Raw genomic sequence first — 18,474 nt, 5'->3', positions numbered from 1 at the left:
GGGTTCATTCAGGGCAGTGCAGTTCAGTCCCTCAATCATGTCCAACTCTTTGCAACCCCATGAATTGCAGCACACCAGGCCTCCCTGTCCATCACCAACCCCCGGAGTTCACCCAAACCCACGTCCATCGAGTTGGTGATGCCATCCAGCCATCTCATCCTCTGTCGTCCCCTTCTCCTCCTGCCCGCAATCCCTCCCAGCATCAGAGTCTTTTCCAATGAGTCAACTCTTTGCATGAGATGGCCAAAGTACTGGAGTTTCAGCTTTAGCATCAGTCCTTCCAAAGAACACCCAGGACTGATCTACTTCAGAATGCACTGGTTGGATCTCCTTGCAGTCCAAGGGACTCTCAAGAGTCTTCTCCAACACCACAGTTCAAAAGCATCAATTCTTTGACGCTCAGCTTTCTTCACAGTCCAACTCTCACATCCATACATGACCAATGGAAAAACCATAGCCTTAACTAGATGGACCTTTGTTGGCAAAGTAATGTCTCTGCTTTTTAATATGGCATCTAGGTTGGTCATAACTTTCCTTCCAAGGAGAAAGCGTCTTTTAATTTCATGGCTGCAGTCACCATCTCAGTGATAAAAGAAGACAGACTACGAGCCTTTACTACAGGATTCACTTTAGGGAAAGCATGAGTAGAACATTAAGTGACAATGTTGCAAGAGTATGGAAGAGCCAGGACTTCCCTGACAGTTCAGTGGTTAAGACTCTTCACTTTCAATGCAGGAGGTGTGAGTTTGACCCTTGGTCTAGGAATTAGGATTCCACATGCCAAATGGTGCAACGAAAAAGAAAAAAAAAAAAAAGGAAGAAAAGAATAAGATAGGGCCAAGCTCAGAACATCAATGTGGATGATGAATAAGCAGTTTCATATGTGGATTAAATGTACAGACTCTAGAGCATGAATGCCTGGTTTCAAACTAATTTCACTAGTTATTAGCTGAGACCCTGGGCAGCAGACTTAACCACTCGCTACTTTTGTTTCATAATATATAAAATGAGGATAATAATTGTCAATCATGTAGAATTACTGGCTAGTTAAATGAATTAAGTATACACAGATATACTTATATAAAGGTTTACACAAATAGAAAAATTGGTCTTACAACTCATATGTAGGGACCCCAAATAGCCAAAATCATCTTGAAAAAGTACAGAGCTGGATGACTTACATTTCATCATTTCAAAACTTACTACAAAGCAATGGTAGTCAAAACAGTATGGTGCTGCCCTAAGGATCAATGGAATAGAATTGGGAGTCTAGAAATTAACTCCTATATCTGTGGTAACTGGCTTTCATCAAGGGTGTTAAGACCATTACGTGAGGAAAGAATAGTCTGGTCAAAATATCAAGGAAGACAAGGCTCTAGACATGCTGAGGTCGGAACTCTCCTCCTTCACTATGGACTGGAGGTTGGTGTGGTGCTTGGGAACCAAGAAAAGAATGTACAGTGTTTTGTGGCTTGGGGCTTTTAGTATTTTTGGAGTCAATTACTGTTCTGAGACTGACATGGTCAGAACATTGCCTGACTCCCAAGATGCGGTAGAAGTCTCTCCGTGAGTAAGGCTTCCTAAGATTCTATACGCTGGCACTTTCCTGCTACTCTTAGAAAGTAGAGTGTGGCAGCCAGGGACTTGTGGGTGAGTTACTGTATCATAGAAGAAACAAGTCCTACAAGAAAACAGAAAATGGGCCTTTTCCAAAGAAGACATATATATGGCCAACAGACACATGAAAAGATGTTCAACACGGCTAATCATCAGAGAAATGCAAATCAAAGCCACAGTGAGATATCACTGCACATCTGTCATGTCAGAATGACTATCAAAGAAATCTACAAAAGTTGGCGAGGATGTGGAGAAAACAGAATCCTTGTATGCTGCTGGTGAGAATGGTAATTGGTGCAGCCATAATGGAAAATACTATGAAAATTGCTCCAAAAATTAAAAGTAGAGCTACCATAGGATCCAGCAATTCCATTCCTCAGTATATGCGCAGAGAAAATGAAAACACTATCTCCCAAAAATATATGAACCGCAATGTTCATAGCAGCATTGTTTACAATAGCCAAGGTATGAAAGTAAGCGAAGAGTCCATCAACAGATGAGAGGATAGAGAAGGTATATAACACACACCCACACACACACAAACAGACACACACAGACACACACACAGACACACACACACACATAGACACAGACACACACAGACACATACACAGACACACACAGACACACAAAGACACACACACACACAGACACACACACAAATAGACACACACAGAGACACACACAGACACACACAGACAAACACAGATATTCACACACACACAGACACATACAGACACACACAGACACACACACAGACACATAAACACTCACACACAGACACAGAGACACACACAGACACAGACACACACACACACAGACAGACAAACACACAGACACAGACACACACACAGAGACACACACAGACACACACACACAGACACACAAACACACAAAGACACACACACACACAGACACATACACTCACAGACACACACACACAGAGACACACACACATACAGAGACACACAGACACACAGACACACACAAAAACACACACAGGAATATTATTCAGCTGCAAAAAAGAATGAAACTCTGCCATTTGCAACAACATGGATGGGTCTAAAAGGTGTTATACTTAGTGAAATAAGTCAGAGGAAGACAAATATTTTATATCACTTATATGTGGAATCCAAAAAACAACATAAATGACTATAACAAAACAGAAATAGATTCCCAGATACAGAGAAGAAACTAGTGGTTACCAGTAGGAAGTGGGGGGCGGGAAGGGCAAAGGAGAGGTAAGGGATTAAGAGGTATGAACTATTATGTATAAAATAAATAATCTAGAAGAATGTATTGTAGAGAACAAGGAATATAGTCAATAAATTTCATAAAACTTTTAATGCAGCATAATCAATAAAAATACTGAATCACTATGCTGCACACTTGAAACTAATATAACACTGTAAATCAATTATATTTCAACTAAGAGAAACAGAAAATGGGAAAATATTACCCTTGGGTTTTCTCATATGTCTACTGTCGATTCTTGCTCTTTTCTCTATCAGATCCCTAGAATCAGTTTCAGTATATGTCACAACCAAGTTTATTTGAGCAGTAAATAAGGACAATGAAATGACTATGCTGATATCTAGGTTTTTCTCTATTAATGTTTAGTGGCATTGCTTAATGATAGAGACAGCTTAGAAAGCACAGGTTGTATATGTTTGCTTTAACTTGAAAAATTGTAAAACTTTTCCTAATTGTGTGGTATGATTCTTTTCCAGAGAATTTAGAAAGTATTAAAAAGCATTACTTTGCCAACAAAGGTCCATCTAGTCAAGGTTATGGTTTTTCCAGTAGTATGTCTACTGGAGGTGAGAGTTGGACTGTGACGGAAGCTGAGCACCGAAGAATTGATGCTTTTGAACTGTGATGTTGGAGAAGACCCTTGAGCGTCCATTGGACTGCAAGGAGATCCAACCAGTCCATCCTAAAGGAGATCAGTCTTGGGTGTTCACTGGAAGGACTGATGCTGAAGCTGAAACTCCAATACTTTGGCCACCTCATGCGAAGAGTTGACTCACTGGAAAAGACCCTGATGCTGGGAAGGATTGGGGGCAGGAGGAGAAGGGGATGACAGAGGATGAGATGGCTGGTTGGCGTCACAGAATTGATGCATGTGAGTCTGGGTAGGCTCCAAGAGTCCTGCTACCCTTCTCTATGTTGGCCTTCTGCAGTATGTCCATCACCTTCCCTGGTTTATTTCTGGGTGCTATTTTTCACTCTTGTATTTCAATACTTGTTCTGCTGAATGCCTCTGTTCCCTCCCTCTCCCTGCCCCCACCCGCCCTGAACATGAACTCAGGAGCTCATTCGTGGCACTGTCGTGGCCTTGGGATACATCATGCATAATTACTGAAGGCACAAATGAGTGAAGGAATCAAGCATTGGGAATCAAATCATTCAGAAAAAATTCCTTTCAGCCAGGGGAATCTTCCCGACCCAGGGATCAACCGTGTCTCTCACGTCTCTTGCTTTGGCATGAGGATTCTTTACCACTAGTGCCACCAGCGTGGGTGCTAAGTCGCTTCAGTCGAGTCCGACTCTTTGCGACACTGTGGACTGTAGCTAGCCAGGCTTCTCTGTCCATGGGATTCTCCAGGCCAGAATACTGGAGTGGGCTCCCATTTCCTTCTCCAGGAAGATAACTCTGCTAGTCTTCTGTTGCCTGGAATTTCCCCCTTCTCCTTCACTTCTCAGAAGTCACCATCCTATACCCAGGTTTGTTTCCTAGGTTATAATTGTTAGCATAGATAAACACCTCTTCACTACTGCCAGACGCTGGAATAAGGACATTACGGTAATGACTTTGTTTAGTCCTTAGGCGACTACTCGTTGACAGCAGTAGGCAGGTACCAATATTGCCTGTACTTCTCAGATAAGAACAGTGAGGCTGAGGGAGGGAAAGGAACTTGCCTTAATGCGCCCTGGTTTTCAGATGTGAAGCCAGGTTTGAAACTTTCATATCTGTGCTTTAACCATTACACACTTTATCCCCTAGTGCAGGGTCAGGCAAAAAGTTTGTTCCGATATTTCCATGACATCTTATGAACGAAGGAATTTTTTAGCCAACCGTCCACCCAGTCCATTCTCAAGGAGATCAGCCCTGGGATTTCTTTGGAAGGAATGATGCTAAAGCTGAAACTCCAGTACTTTGGCCACCTCATGTGAAGAGTTGACTCATTGGAAAAGACTCTGATGCTGGGAGGGATTGGGGGCAGGAGAAGAAGGGGACGACAGAGGATGAGATGGCTGGATGGCATCACTGACTCGATGGATGTGAGTCTGGGTGAACTCCGGGAGTTGGTGATGGACAGGGAGGCCTGGCGTGCTGCAATTCATGGGGTCGCAAAGAGTTGGACACAACTGAATGACTGGACTGAACTGAACTGAAATAGCAGAAAAAAATTACCCCAATTCCAAGAGCCAGAATTAACCTGGCAATGTTTCTTTTCAGTGTTGTTGCTTTAATTTGACTCATGTATCATAGAATATCACACAGATAGGTGCTTATTAAATACACAGATATGATGCTAATGGCTGGAAATCTATTACCCATCTCCTTTGGTTGGTAACTTACCTGGTGAGTCCAAAGTGACAGCGGTCTCTGTACGCCGTGTTGCAACAGGTTCTCTGGAAATATAACCTATAAAGACATTTGGGAAAATTATCTAAAATGTGCTTCCCCAGTAGGATCATAGATGTTATCAGTCATCATCTAAAGACCAAAGTACAAAGAAATTCATCACAAGAATGTGAAATCCAACTTCCCAATTTGAAACCAGTGCAAGTTGATTTTGAGATACTGTGCCTCCTTCCCCGTCTTAGAAATCCTTCTCCAGGGGTTTAGAGTGAGAGTGTTCATTTCTTTCCAAAAACCCAGCTTCACACTAACCTAGAGATTTAGAGATTTGGAAACTAGCCTATGGATCATCTCAGGCTGACCTTTGAGGCATCACTGAAGTTTAGAGATGAAAAGGAGTTTGATGCCATCTAGTCTGTGTTTTATTTGATAGGCAGGACGAAAATGAGACCCAGGCGAGTCAATCAGTTCTCCACACTTAAACTGGTCTGCAACAAATTTCTGATCATTTGGTGTTTCTGCAACTAGTATTAGCTGAGTGCCTACTACATGCCTAGCAGGCTTCCCTGGTGGCTCAGATGGTAAAGAATCTGCCTGCAATACAGGAGATGCAGGTTCGATCCCTGGGTCAGGAAGATGTCATGGAGAAGCGCAACCTACTCCAGTATTCTTGGCTGGAATATTCCATGGACAGAGGAGTCTGGTATGCTACAGTCCATGGGATCACATGGATGAAACTGAGAGACTACACACATATGTAAGCCTAGCAGAGTGGGGGAGAAAAAATGAAGACACAGATTTGGCTTTTAAGAAATTTAGAGTGCTGTGTCCCTGAATCCCAGTTCAGAACTCAGTCCTGTAACAATTAAATTGAGAGAAACGTTCTCTTCCTAGATTACTGAAGGAAAAGGAGAAGCCTTGCTTCTTTGCTGAGTCATTCTAACCGTGTGCCTGCAAGGCGTGTGTGGTGAGATGCACACAGATCACCAAGGCCTATGGACCCAGAGCTCTCTCCAAGTGCTGTTTAGCATCAGGACCCTATACTCAAATCAGAGCTTTGGCTTTTCCTTGAACACACTCTGCCTTCTTCTGCCTCCGAATTGTCTTCCTTCATCTCCCTTCTACCTCCACCACCCTCCCCAGATTTTGCAAGTTTGGCTTCTTCTCATTGTTCAACTTTCATCAGAAAGGTCACAAACTCAAAGAAAAAGGTCCTGCTACCCTTCTCTATGTTGGCCTTCTGCAGTATGTCCATCACCTTCCCTGGTTTATTTCTGGGTGCTATTTTTCACTCTTGTATTTCAATACTTGTTCTGCTGAATGCCTCTGTTCCCTCCCTCTCCCTGCCCCCACCCGCCCTGAACATGAACTCAGGAGCTCATTCGTGGCACTGTCGTGGCCTTGGGATACATCATGCATAATTACTGAAGGCACAAATGAGTGAAGGAATCAAGCATTGGGAATCAAATCATTCAGAAAAAATTCCTTTCAGCCAGGGGAATCTTCCCGACCCAGGGATCAACCGTGTCTCTCACGTCTCTTGCTTTGGCATGAGGATTCTTTACCACTAGTGCCACCAGCGTGGGTGCTAAGTCGCTTCAGTCGAGTCCGACTCTTTGCGACACTGTGGACTGTAGCTAGCCAGGCTTCTCTGTCCATGGGATTCTCCAGGCCAGAATACTGGAGTGGGCTCCCATTTCCTTCTCCAGGAAGATAACTCTGCTAGTCTTCTGTTGCCTGGAATTTCCCCCTTCTCCTTCACTTCTCAGAAGTCACCATCCTATACCCAGGTTTGTTTCCTAGGTTATAATTGTTAGCATAGATAAACACCTCTTCACTACTGCCAGACGCTGGAATAAGGACATTACGGTAATGACTTTGTTTAGTCCTTAGGCGACTACTCGTTGACAGCAGTAGGCAGGTACCAATATTGCCTGTACTTCTCAGATAAGAACAGTGAGGCTGAGGGAGGGAAAGGAACTTGCCTTAATGCGCCCTGGTTTTCAGATGTGAAGCCAGGTTTGAAACTTTCATATCTGTGCTTTAACCATTACACACTTTATCCCCTAGTGCAGGGTCAGGCAAAAAGTTTGTTCCGATATTTCCATGACATCTTATGAACGAAGGAATTTTTTAGCCAACCGTCCACCCAGTCCATTCTCAAGGAGATCAGCCCTGGGATTTCTTTGGAAGGAATGATGCTAAAGCTGAAACTCCAGTACTTTGGCCACCTCATGTGAAGAGTTGACTCATTGGAAAAGACTCTGATGCTGGGAGGGATTGGGGGCAGGAGAAGAAGGGGACGACAGAGGATGAGATGGCTGGATGGCATCACTGACTCGATGGATGTGAGTCTGGGTGAACTCCGGGAGTTGGTGATGGACAGGGAGGCCTGGCGTGCTGCAATTCATGGGGTCGCAAAGAGTTGGACACAACTGAATGACTGGACTGAACTGAACTGAAATAGCAGAAAAAAATTACCCCAATTCCAAGAGCCAGAATTAACCTGGCAATGTTTCTTTTCAGTGTTGTTGCTTTAATTTGACTCATGTATCATAGAATATCACACAGATAGGTGCTTATTAAATACACAGATATGATGCTAATGGCTGGAAATCTATTACCCATCTCCTTTGGTTGGTAACTTACCTGGTGAGTCCAAAGTGACAGCGGTCTCTGTACGCCGTGTTGCAACAGGTTCTCTGGAAATATAACCTATAAAGACATTTGGGAAAATTATCTAAAATGTGCTTCCCCAGTAGGATCATAGATGTTATCAGTCATCATCTAAAGACCAAAGTACAAAGAAATTCATCACAAGAATGTGAAATCCAACTTCCCAATTTGAAACCAGTGCAAGTTGATTTTGAGATACTGTGCCTCCTTCCCCGTCTTAGAAATCCTTCTCCAGGGGTTTAGAGTGAGAGTGTTCATTTCTTTCCAAAAACCCAGCTTCACACTAACCTAGAGATTTAGAGATTTGGAAACTAGCCTATGGATCATCTCAGGCTGACCTTTGAGGCATCACTGAAGTTTAGAGATGAAAAGGAGTTTGATGCCATCTAGTCTGTGTTTTATTTGATAGGCAGGACGAAAATGAGACCCAGGCGAGTCAATCAGTTCTCCACACTTAAACTGGTCTGCAACAAATTTCTGATCATTTGGTGTTTCTGCAACTAGTATTAGCTGAGTGCCTACTACATGCCTAGCAGGCTTCCCTGGTGGCTCAGATGGTAAAGAATCTGCCTGCAATACAGGAGATGCAGGTTCGATCCCTGGGTCAGGAAGATGTCATGGAGAAGCGCAACCTACTCCAGTATTCTTGGCTGGAATATTCCATGGACAGAGGAGTCTGGTATGCTACAGTCCATGGGATCACATGGATGAAACTGAGAGACTACACACATATGTAAGCCTAGCAGAGTGGGGGAGAAAAAATGAAGACACAGATTTGGCTTTTAAGAAATTTAGAGTGCTGTGTCCCTGAATCCCAGTTCAGAACTCAGTCCTGTAACAATTAAATTGAGAGAAACGTTCTCTTCCTAGATTACTGAAGGAAAAGGAGAAGCCTTGCTTCTTTGCTGAGTCATTCTAACCGTGTGCCTGCAAGGCGTGTGTGGTGAGATGCACACAGATCACCAAGGCCTATGGACCCAGAGCTCTCTCCAAGTGCTGTTTAGCATCAGGACCCTATACTCAAATCAGAGCTTTGGCTTTTCCTTGAACACACTCTGCCTTCTTCTGCCTCCGAATTGTCTTCCTTCATCTCCCTTCTACCTCCACCACCCTCCCCAGATTTTGCAAGTTTGGCTTCTTCTCATTGTTCAACTTTCATCAGAAAGGTCACAAACTCAAAGAAAAAGGTCCTGCTACCCTTCTCTATGTTGGCCTTCTGCAGTATGTCCATCACCTTCCCTGGTTTATTTCTGGGTGCTATTTTTCACTCTTGTATTTCAATACTTGTTCTGCTGAATGCCTCTGTTCCCTCCCTCTCCCTGCCCCCACCCGCCCTGAACATGAACTCAGGAGCTCATTCGTGGCACTGTCGTGGCCTTGGGATACATCATGCATAATTACTGAAGGCACAAATGAGTGAAGGAATCAAGCATTGGGAATCAAATCATTCAGAAAAAATTCCTTTCAGCCAGGGGAATCTTCCCGACCCAGGGATCAACCGTGTCTCTCACGTCTCTTGCTTTGGCATGAGGATTCTTTACCACTAGTGCCACCAGCGTGGGTGCTAAGTCGCTTCAGTCGAGTCCGACTCTTTGCGACACTGTGGACTGTAGCTAGCCAGGCTTCTCTGTCCATGGGATTCTCCAGGCCAGAATACTGGAGTGGGCTCCCATTTCCTTCTCCAGGAAGATAACTCTGCTAGTCTTCTGTTGCCTGGAATTTCCCCCTTCTCCTTCACTTCTCAGAAGTCACCATCCTATACCCAGGTTTGTTTCCTAGGTTATAATTGTTAGCATAGATAAACACCTCTTCACTACTGCCAGACGCTGGAATAAGGACATTACGGTAATGACTTTGTTTAGTCCTTAGGCGACTACTCGTTGACAGCAGTAGGCAGGTACCAATATTGCCTGTACTTCTCAGATAAGAACAGTGAGGCTGAGGGAGGGAAAGGAACTTGCCTTAATGCGCCCTGGTTTTCAGATGTGAAGCCAGGTTTGAAACTTTCATATCTGTGCTTTAACCATTACACACTTTATCCCCTAGTGCAGGGTCAGGCAAAAAGTTTGTTCCGATATTTCCATGACATCTTATGAACGAAGGAATTTTTTAGCCAACCGTCCACCCAGTCCATTCTCAAGGAGATCAGCCCTGGGATTTCTTTGGAAGGAATGATGCTAAAGCTGAAACTCCAGTACTTTGGCCACCTCATGTGAAGAGTTGACTCATTGGAAAAGACTCTGATGCTGGGAGGGATTGGGGGCAGGAGAAGAAGGGGACGACAGAGGATGAGATGGCTGGATGGCATCACTGACTCGATGGATGTGAGTCTGGGTGAACTCCGGGAGTTGGTGATGGACAGGGAGGCCTGGCGTGCTGCAATTCATGGGGTCGCAAAGAGTTGGACACAACTGAATGACTGGACTGAACTGAACTGAAATAGCAGAAAAAAATTACCCCAATTCCAAGAGCCAGAATTAACCTGGCAATGTTTCTTTTCAGTGTTGTTGCTTTAATTTGACTCATGTATCATAGAATATCACACAGATAGGTGCTTATTAAATACACAGATATGATGCTAATGGCTGGAAATCTATTACCCATCTCCTTTGGTTGGTAACTTACCTGGTGAGTCCAAAGTGACAGCGGTCTCTGTACGCCGTGTTGCAACAGGTTCTCTGGAAATATAACCTATAAAGACATTTGGGAAAATTATCTAAAATGTGCTTCCCCAGTAGGATCATAGATGTTATCAGTCATCATCTAAAGACCAAAGTACAAAGAAATTCATCACAAGAATGTGAAATCCAACTTCCCAATTTGAAACCAGTGCAAGTTGATTTTGAGATACTGTGCCTCCTTCCCCGTCTTAGAAATCCTTCTCCAGGGGTTTAGAGTGAGAGTGTTCATTTCTTTCCAAAAACCCAGCTTCACACTAACCTAGAGATTTAGAGATTTGGAAACTAGCCTATGGATCATCTCAGGCTGACCTTTGAGGCATCACTGAAGTTTAGAGATGAAAAGGAGTTTGATGCCATCTAGTCTGTGTTTTATTTGATAGGCAGGACGAAAATGAGACCCAGGCGAGTCAATCAGTTCTCCACACTTAAACTGGTCTGCAACAAATTTCTGATCATTTGGTGTTTCTGCAACTAGTATTAGCTGAGTGCCTACTACATGCCTAGCAGGCTTCCCTGGTGGCTCAGATGGTAAAGAATCTGCCTGCAATACAGGAGATGCAGGTTCGATCCCTGGGTCAGGAAGATGTCATGGAGAAGCGCAACCTACTCCAGTATTCTTGGCTGGAATATTCCATGGACAGAGGAGTCTGGTATGCTACAGTCCATGGGATCACATGGATGAAACTGAGAGACTACACACATATGTAAGCCTAGCAGAGTGGGGGAGAAAAAATGAAGACACAGATTTGGCTTTTAAGAAATTTAGAGTGCTGTGTCCCTGAATCCCAGTTCAGAACTCAGTCCTGTAACAATTAAATTGAGAGAAACGTTCTCTTCCTAGATTACTGAAGGAAAAGGAGAAGCCTTGCTTCTTTGCTGAGTCATTCTAACCGTGTGCCTGCAAGGCGTGTGTGGTGAGATGCACACAGATCACCAAGGCCTATGGACCCAGAGCTCTCTCCAAGTGCTGTTTAGCATCAGGACCCTATACTCAAATCAGAGCTTTGGCTTTTCCTTGAACACACTCTGCCTTCTTCTGCCTCCGAATTGTCTTCCTTCATCTCCCTTCTACCTCCACCACCCTCCCCAGATTTTGCAAGTTTGGCTTCTTCTCATTGTTCAACTTTCATCAGAAAGGTCACAAACTCAAAGAAAAAGGTCCTGCTACCCTTCTCTATGTTGGCCTTCTGCAGTATGTCCATCACCTTCCCTGGTTTATTTCTGGGTGCTATTTTTCACTCTTGTATTTCAATACTTGTTCTGCTGAATGCCTCTGTTCCCTCCCTCTCCCTGCCCCCACCCGCCCTGAACATGAACTCAGGAGCTCATTCGTGGCACTGTCGTGGCCTTGGGATACATCATGCATAATTACTGAAGGCACAAATGAGTGAAGGAATCAAGCATTGGGAATCAAATCATTCAGAAAAAATTCCTTTCAGCCAGGGGAATCTTCCCGACCCAGGGATCAACCGTGTCTCTCACGTCTCTTGCTTTGGCATGAGGATTCTTTACCACTAGTGCCACCAGCGTGGGTGCTAAGTCGCTTCAGTCGAGTCCGACTCTTTGCGACACTGTGGACTGTAGCTAGCCAGGCTTCTCTGTCCATGGGATTCTCCAGGCCAGAATACTGGAGTGGGCTCCCATTTCCTCCTCCAGGAAGATAACTCTGCTAGTCTTCTGTTGCCTGGAATTTCCCCCTTCTCCTTCACTTCTCAGAAGTCACCATCCTATACCCAGGTTTGTTTCCTAGGTTATAATTGTTAGCATAGCTAAATACCTCTTCACTACTGCCAGACGCTGGAGTAAGGACATTACGGTAATGACTTTGTTTAGTCCTTTAGGCGACTACTCGTTGACAGCAGTAGGCAGGTACCAATATTTCCTGTATTTCTCAGATAAGAACAGGGAGGCTGAGGGAGGGAAAGTAACTTGCTTTAATGCTCCCTGGCTTTCAGATGTGAAGCCAGGTTTGAAACTTTCATATCTGTGCTTTAACCATTACACACTTTATCCCCTAGTGCAGGGTCAGGCGAAAAGTTTGTTCCGATATTTCCATGACATCTTATGAACGAAGGAATTTTTTAGCCAACCATCCAACCAGTCCATTCTCAAGGAGATCAGCCCTGGGATTTCTTTGGAAGGAATGATGCTAAAGCTGAAACTCCAATACTTTGGACACCTCATGTGAAGAGTTGACTCATTGGAAAAGACTCTGATGCTGGGAGGGATTGGGGGCAGGAGAAGAAGGAGATGACAGAGGATGAGATGGCTGGATGGCATCACTGACTCGATGGATGTGAGTCTGGGTGAACTCCGGGAGTTGGTGATGGACAGGGAGGCCTGGCGTGCTGCAATTCATGGGGTCGCAAAGAGTCGGTCACGTTTGAGTGACTGAACTGAACTGAACTGAATATCTAAGAAATTCCTGAATCCCTCCTCCAATTCCTAGAGTGCTCAGTTGATTCTTGAGACTCTCTGTAACTCAAAGTACAACCATGTCTGAGGGGGCTAAACACATTTCAAGTAATTGCCTGCTCCTTATCTAGGTGCTGGGCACTAGTATTTCTGACACATAAACGCTGTATTTGAGAAGAACTTTTAATCCTAACACTCTCAGGAAGAGGCCAAAAATAATGCTAATTTGATACTACTTCATAATGTGCCTATGTTACTTTTTATTTTAATGAATTGATTTCCATTTCTGCCTAAACCACATAATCCTTCAGCCAATAAGAGTTCTTTCTTTCTTTCTCTTCCCTGTATCACTTCTCAGTAATGGACCACGAAGTAGAAAATAACAACCCCCGCCACTGCCAGCGCCTGGATTCAGGGTTCACATGTGGCTTTTAATTCTTTGACAGGAGAAAGAGGAAATCATAACTTTTGGTGAAACTTTTTAAAAAATAAGGAACATAGACTCACCATCACCTTCATTAATGACTCTTTAATTTAGAAGTTAAACTCATGAAAATGCCAGAAAAGCAACACATTCTTTCACACAGACTTGTTTTTCAGAGTGTTTGATTACATTTTTTCAAGGCTGCCGAGGCTTACAATTGAACAGCATCCCTCTCACTTGATCCAGCCATGGGTAACTTCACCACCTTACCACCCCACTCTCAATAAAAAATCCATCCACCACACTGGGCTGGGGTCCTGGTGGCTCAGTGGCAAAGAATCTACCTGCCAGTGCAGGAGATGTGGGTTTTACCCCTGGGGCAGGATGATCCCCTGGAGAAGGAAATGGCAACCCACTCCAGTATTCCTGCCTGAGAAATTCCATGGACAGAGGAGCTGGTAGGCTACAGTCAATAGGGTCACAAAAGAGTCAGATGCAACTGACTAAACAACGAGACTGGGATCTGAATACTACTCATTCAGTTATTCAGTTAAGTCAAATAGGACTAAAACGAGATAGTTTTTCTTCTATCTATAGTCCTATGTCCCATATAACAGCTTCTGCTGCTGCTGCTAAGTCCCTTCAGTCGTGTCTGACTCTATGCGACCCCATAGACGGCAGCCCACCAGGCTCCCCCGTCCCTGGGATTCTCCAGGCAAGAACACTGGAGTGGGTTGCCATTTCCTTCTCCCAATGCATGAAAATGAAAAGGGAAAGTGAAGTCGCTCAGTCGTGTCTGACCCTCAGCGACTCCATGGACTGCAGCCTACCAGGCCCCTCCATCCATGGGATTTTCCAGGCAAGAGTACTGGAGTGGGGTGCCATTGCCTTCTCTGCCCATATAACAGAATCCTGCTTAAAAAAAAAAATTCCACCTACCTGACAGTAGTAATACAAAAATCATTTTTCGGTCCATCCTGAGATCATAAGCTGGCTTCCCAATGTCAGTGCAAGAAAACCGCCAAGGATGACTGACGTGACATCTGTGGCCTCAGCCTACACATTGTTATCTTTCAGGCTCACATTCTCTAGGCATCAGTTGATAGGCTGGGTGCCATTTTTAAATGATGCCAAACTGTACATTGTCTGTCCATAAAGATATGTGGGTATCTGCCTAATAAAGGATTATTAAAGCCTTCAGTTGAGTCTCCACTTCAGGCAACTGGCAAATACCTGTTAAAATTACTTTGCATAAACTCAGCGAGCAGTTCAAGGTAATAGCAGTCGGCAGCTACCCGATTGGACAAATGAGAATTAGACTGTGAAGGCCTAAAATTGGGCTTCCCAATGACTCAGCTGGTAAAGAATCTGCCTGCAATGCAGGAGACCCTGGTTGGATTCCTGGGTTGGGAAGTTCCCCTAGAGAAGGGATAGGCTACCCACTCCAGTATTCTTGGGCTTCCCTGGGGGCTCAGATGGTAAAGAATCCTCCCACAATGCCAGAGACTTGGGTTCCATCCCTGGGTTGGGAAGATCCCCTGGAGGAGGGCATGGCAACCCACTCCAGTATTCTTGCCTGGAGAATCCCATGGGCAGAGGAGACTGGTGGGCTACAGTCCATGAGGTCACAAAGAGTTGGACATGATTGAGTGACTAAATACACACATGCAGGCCTGAGACTAAGGCCTGAATTAGGCTGAGGTAGCCAGGAAAATTGTTTTAATGTGGAGAGTCTTATGGGTCACAGAGAAAATGGCTTCTTACATGAAATAAGTGTTTGAGAACTGGAATTACTATTAGAGTGCTCTGAGGTTTGAAAAACTCTCTAGATCATGGCAAGTCATACAGCAACATAATAATATGAGATGCAAGAAATCTTTAATTCACAATGGAATTTGAATGGAATAGCTAGGGCCCACACCGAACCAGTGTGGTGATTTCTATCCAAACGCGCCTCATTACGGAGGCATAGAGTGGATAATTAGGAGATTGGAATTGACATATATAAAATACATAACGAATGGGAACCTACAGGATAGCTCAGAGAACTCTAGTCAATGCTCTAAATGGGAAGGAAAATACAAAAAAGGGGATATATGTATATGTTTAGCAGATTCACTTTACTGTATAGTGGAGACTGACACAATGCTATGAAACAATTATGTGGTGATGGTCAAGTCACTTAGTTGTGGTCGATATTTTGTGACAATATGGACGTAGCCCACCAGGCTCCTCTGTTCATGGGATTATCCCAGCAAGAAGACTGGAATGGGTTGCCATTTCCTCCTCCTATAGTTGATTCATTTTAGTGGAGACTAGCAGCCATGAAATTAAAAGATGCTTACTCCTGGGAAGGAAAGTTATGACCAACCTAGATAGCATATTCAAAAGCAGAGACATTACTTTGCCAACAAAGGTCTGTCTAGTCTAGGCTATGGTTTTTCCAATGGTCATGTATTGATGTGAGAGTTGGACTGTGAAGGAAGCTGAGCACCGAAGAATTGATGCTTTTGAACCGTGGTGTTGGAGAAGACTCTTGAGAGTCCCTTGGACTGCAAGGAGATCCAACCAGTCCATCCTAAAGGAAATCTGTCCTGGGTATTCATTGGAAGGACTGATGCTAAAGCTGAAACTCCAGTACTTTGGCCACCTCATGCGAAGAGTTGACTCATTGGAAAAGACTCTGATTCTGGGAGGGATTTGGGGCAGGAAGAGAAGGGGACGACAGAGGATGAGATGGCTGGATGGCATCACAGACTTGATGGACGTGAGTTTGAGTGAACTCCGGGAGTTGGTGATGGACAGGGAGGCCTGGCATGCTGCAATTCATGGGGTCTCAAAGAGTTGGACACGACTAAGTGAATGAACTGAACTGAACTGTACACAATATTATTAAAAAAATCACAGTCTGTTAAAAATTAATTTTAAAAAATCTAAGCCATTTTAGATATGTGTTGATCTCAAATACAAAAGACTTTGTGCTAGCAAAAAAAAAAAAAGGATGCATAAATGAATGAATGATGAGACAATAAATGCAAACAGTCAAAATCAAAAAGGACGACCCAAAAAATTCGTTGCAAAGCAGATTAAAATGAGACGTATGGTCATTCAAAGAACAGAAGATCAGATTTACAAGGAGGTGGAACAGCAACAACATGAACTAGATCTGAAACAGCCCCAAAGAAGGTGTTTGGATACTCTATCACAAATGGCTTACTTCCTCTAAGCATTGTAGAAGCCCTTCCTGCTTGACTCAGAAAATAAATTTGCTATGTCAGCAACTTGTTAAATAGAGTCTGTGTCTGGTTTTACCCACATATTTTTATTTTTATTTCTGGCTGTGCTGGGTCTTCGTTACTGTGTGGGCTTTTCTCTGGTTGTGGAGAGTGGGGGCTACTCTCTAGCTGTGGTGCTTGGACTTCCCGTTGCAGAGACTTTCCTTGTTGTGAAGCGTGGGCTCTAGGGCACACGGGCTTCGGTAGTTGTGGCTCCTGGGCTCTACAGCACAGGCTCAATAGCTGTGGCAAGCAGGCTTAGTTGTTCCATGGCATGTGGGATCTTCCCAGATCAGGGATCAAACCTGTGCCTTCTGCACTGGCAGGAGGATTTTTTCCCACTGAGCCACCAGGGAAGTCCCACAAATGGTTTTTTTTTTTTAATATAAATTATTTATTTTAATTGGAGGCTAATTACTCCTCAATATTGTATTGGTTTTGCCATACATCAACATGAATCTGCCACGGATGTACACGTGTTCCCTATCGTGAACCCCCCTCCCACCTCCCTCCCCATACCATTCCTCTGGGTCATCCCAGTGCACCAGCCCTGAGCACCCTGTATCATGCATCAAACCTGGACTGGTGATTCATTTCGCATATGATAATATACATGTTTCAATGCCATCCTCCCAAATCATCCCCCTCTCTCCCTCTCCACAGAGTCCAAAAGACTGTTCTATACATCTGTATCTCTTTTGCTGTCTCACATACAGGGTTATCGCCACATGTGGTTTTAAAGAAAACTATCTATGAAACTGATATTTGAAGCTTCAGGAAAGGGAGCCACCGCGAACAATATATTTATTGGGGAAAAGATGGAGATAGATATCCATTGACATCCAAGCTCCCTGAAACTGGGGGATAAAGGAAGTGTTGAGATGCAGACATGGAGGAGGCTGAGGGGCACAAAGGGGCTCCTGAGGACCAGTGCGAAGTCTAAAAGCCCCAGAATCCTGGAGCCCCTCTGAAGGCCCCACCAATGCACGTGAGACAACTGCAGCAAGGTTTACAATAAATCCGCATAACCAACCTTCAGCAAAACAGTAACTTGCTTAAATTCACTGTTTGCTGCTGGGGTAATACCCAGGTTGGGCTGCAGAAGTCTTTCTCAACAGATAACCAAGTCAAAGAGACCGGAGGGGGAATTAATAGGAGCAATAAAGATTATTTCAGATAGACTACATTTTGAAGAGGAGAGCAATTAACATGAGCCTTAAAATGATTATTTTCTTTTGAAAATGGGTATATAAATGAGCAACTATCCCCACAAGAGACTAGTAAGCAGCTATTAAAATCATGTTTTCAAAATAGTTGATATGGAGACTTAGGATAAAATAGAGAAGTGGAAAACAGCCACCTCAAAAACTGTATACACAGAAATAAAATCCTGCTTGATTCTTTTCTGCTTGATGCTATGTGCGAAGTATATGACCACACAGCATTTGTAACACAAAGCAGGCAAAATCAGGGTAATATCACGTTATCATTTTACAGGGGAAAGTAGAGTTCAGTTCAGTCACTCAGTTGTGTCCAACTCTTTGCGATCCCATGAACTGCAGCACGCAAGGCCTCCATGTCCATCACCAACTCCCAGAGTCCACCCAAACCCATGTCCATTGAGTCGATGATGCCACCCAACCATCTCATCCTCTATCGTCCCCTACTCCTCCTGCCCTCAATCTTTCCCAGCATCAGGGTCTTTTCACATGAGTCAGTTCTTCTCATTAGGTGGCCAAAGTATTGGAGTTTCAGCTTCAACGTCAGTCCTTCCAATGAATATTCACGACTGATCTC

At 44.0% G+C, this 18,474-nt stretch overlaps 1 long non-coding RNA gene across 1 annotated transcript in view; it reads right to left on the bottom strand.

Moving 5' to 3' along the window:
* Positions 1-5,271, bottom strand: part of LOC139176688 (uncharacterized) — a 58,199-nt gene extending 52,928 nt beyond the window's left edge. The window contains exon 1 of the long non-coding RNA XR_011561091.1: positions 5,204-5,271. This is a non-coding gene — a long non-coding RNA (uncharacterized lncRNA). The remainder of the gene's footprint in view (positions 1-5,203) is intronic.
* Between the last annotated feature and the right edge of the window lie 13,203 nt (positions 5,272-18,474).

The sequence above is a fragment of the Bos indicus genome, chromosome 17 (assembly GCF_029378745.1).
Source record: "Bos indicus isolate NIAB-ARS_2022 breed Sahiwal x Tharparkar chromosome 17, NIAB-ARS_B.indTharparkar_mat_pri_1.0, whole genome shotgun sequence".
Classification (NCBI taxonomy): Eukaryota; Metazoa; Chordata; class Mammalia; order Artiodactyla; family Bovidae; genus Bos; species Bos indicus.
Note: the sequence above shows the minus strand (reverse complement) of the source record. Positions and strands in the feature narration are given on the sequence as shown.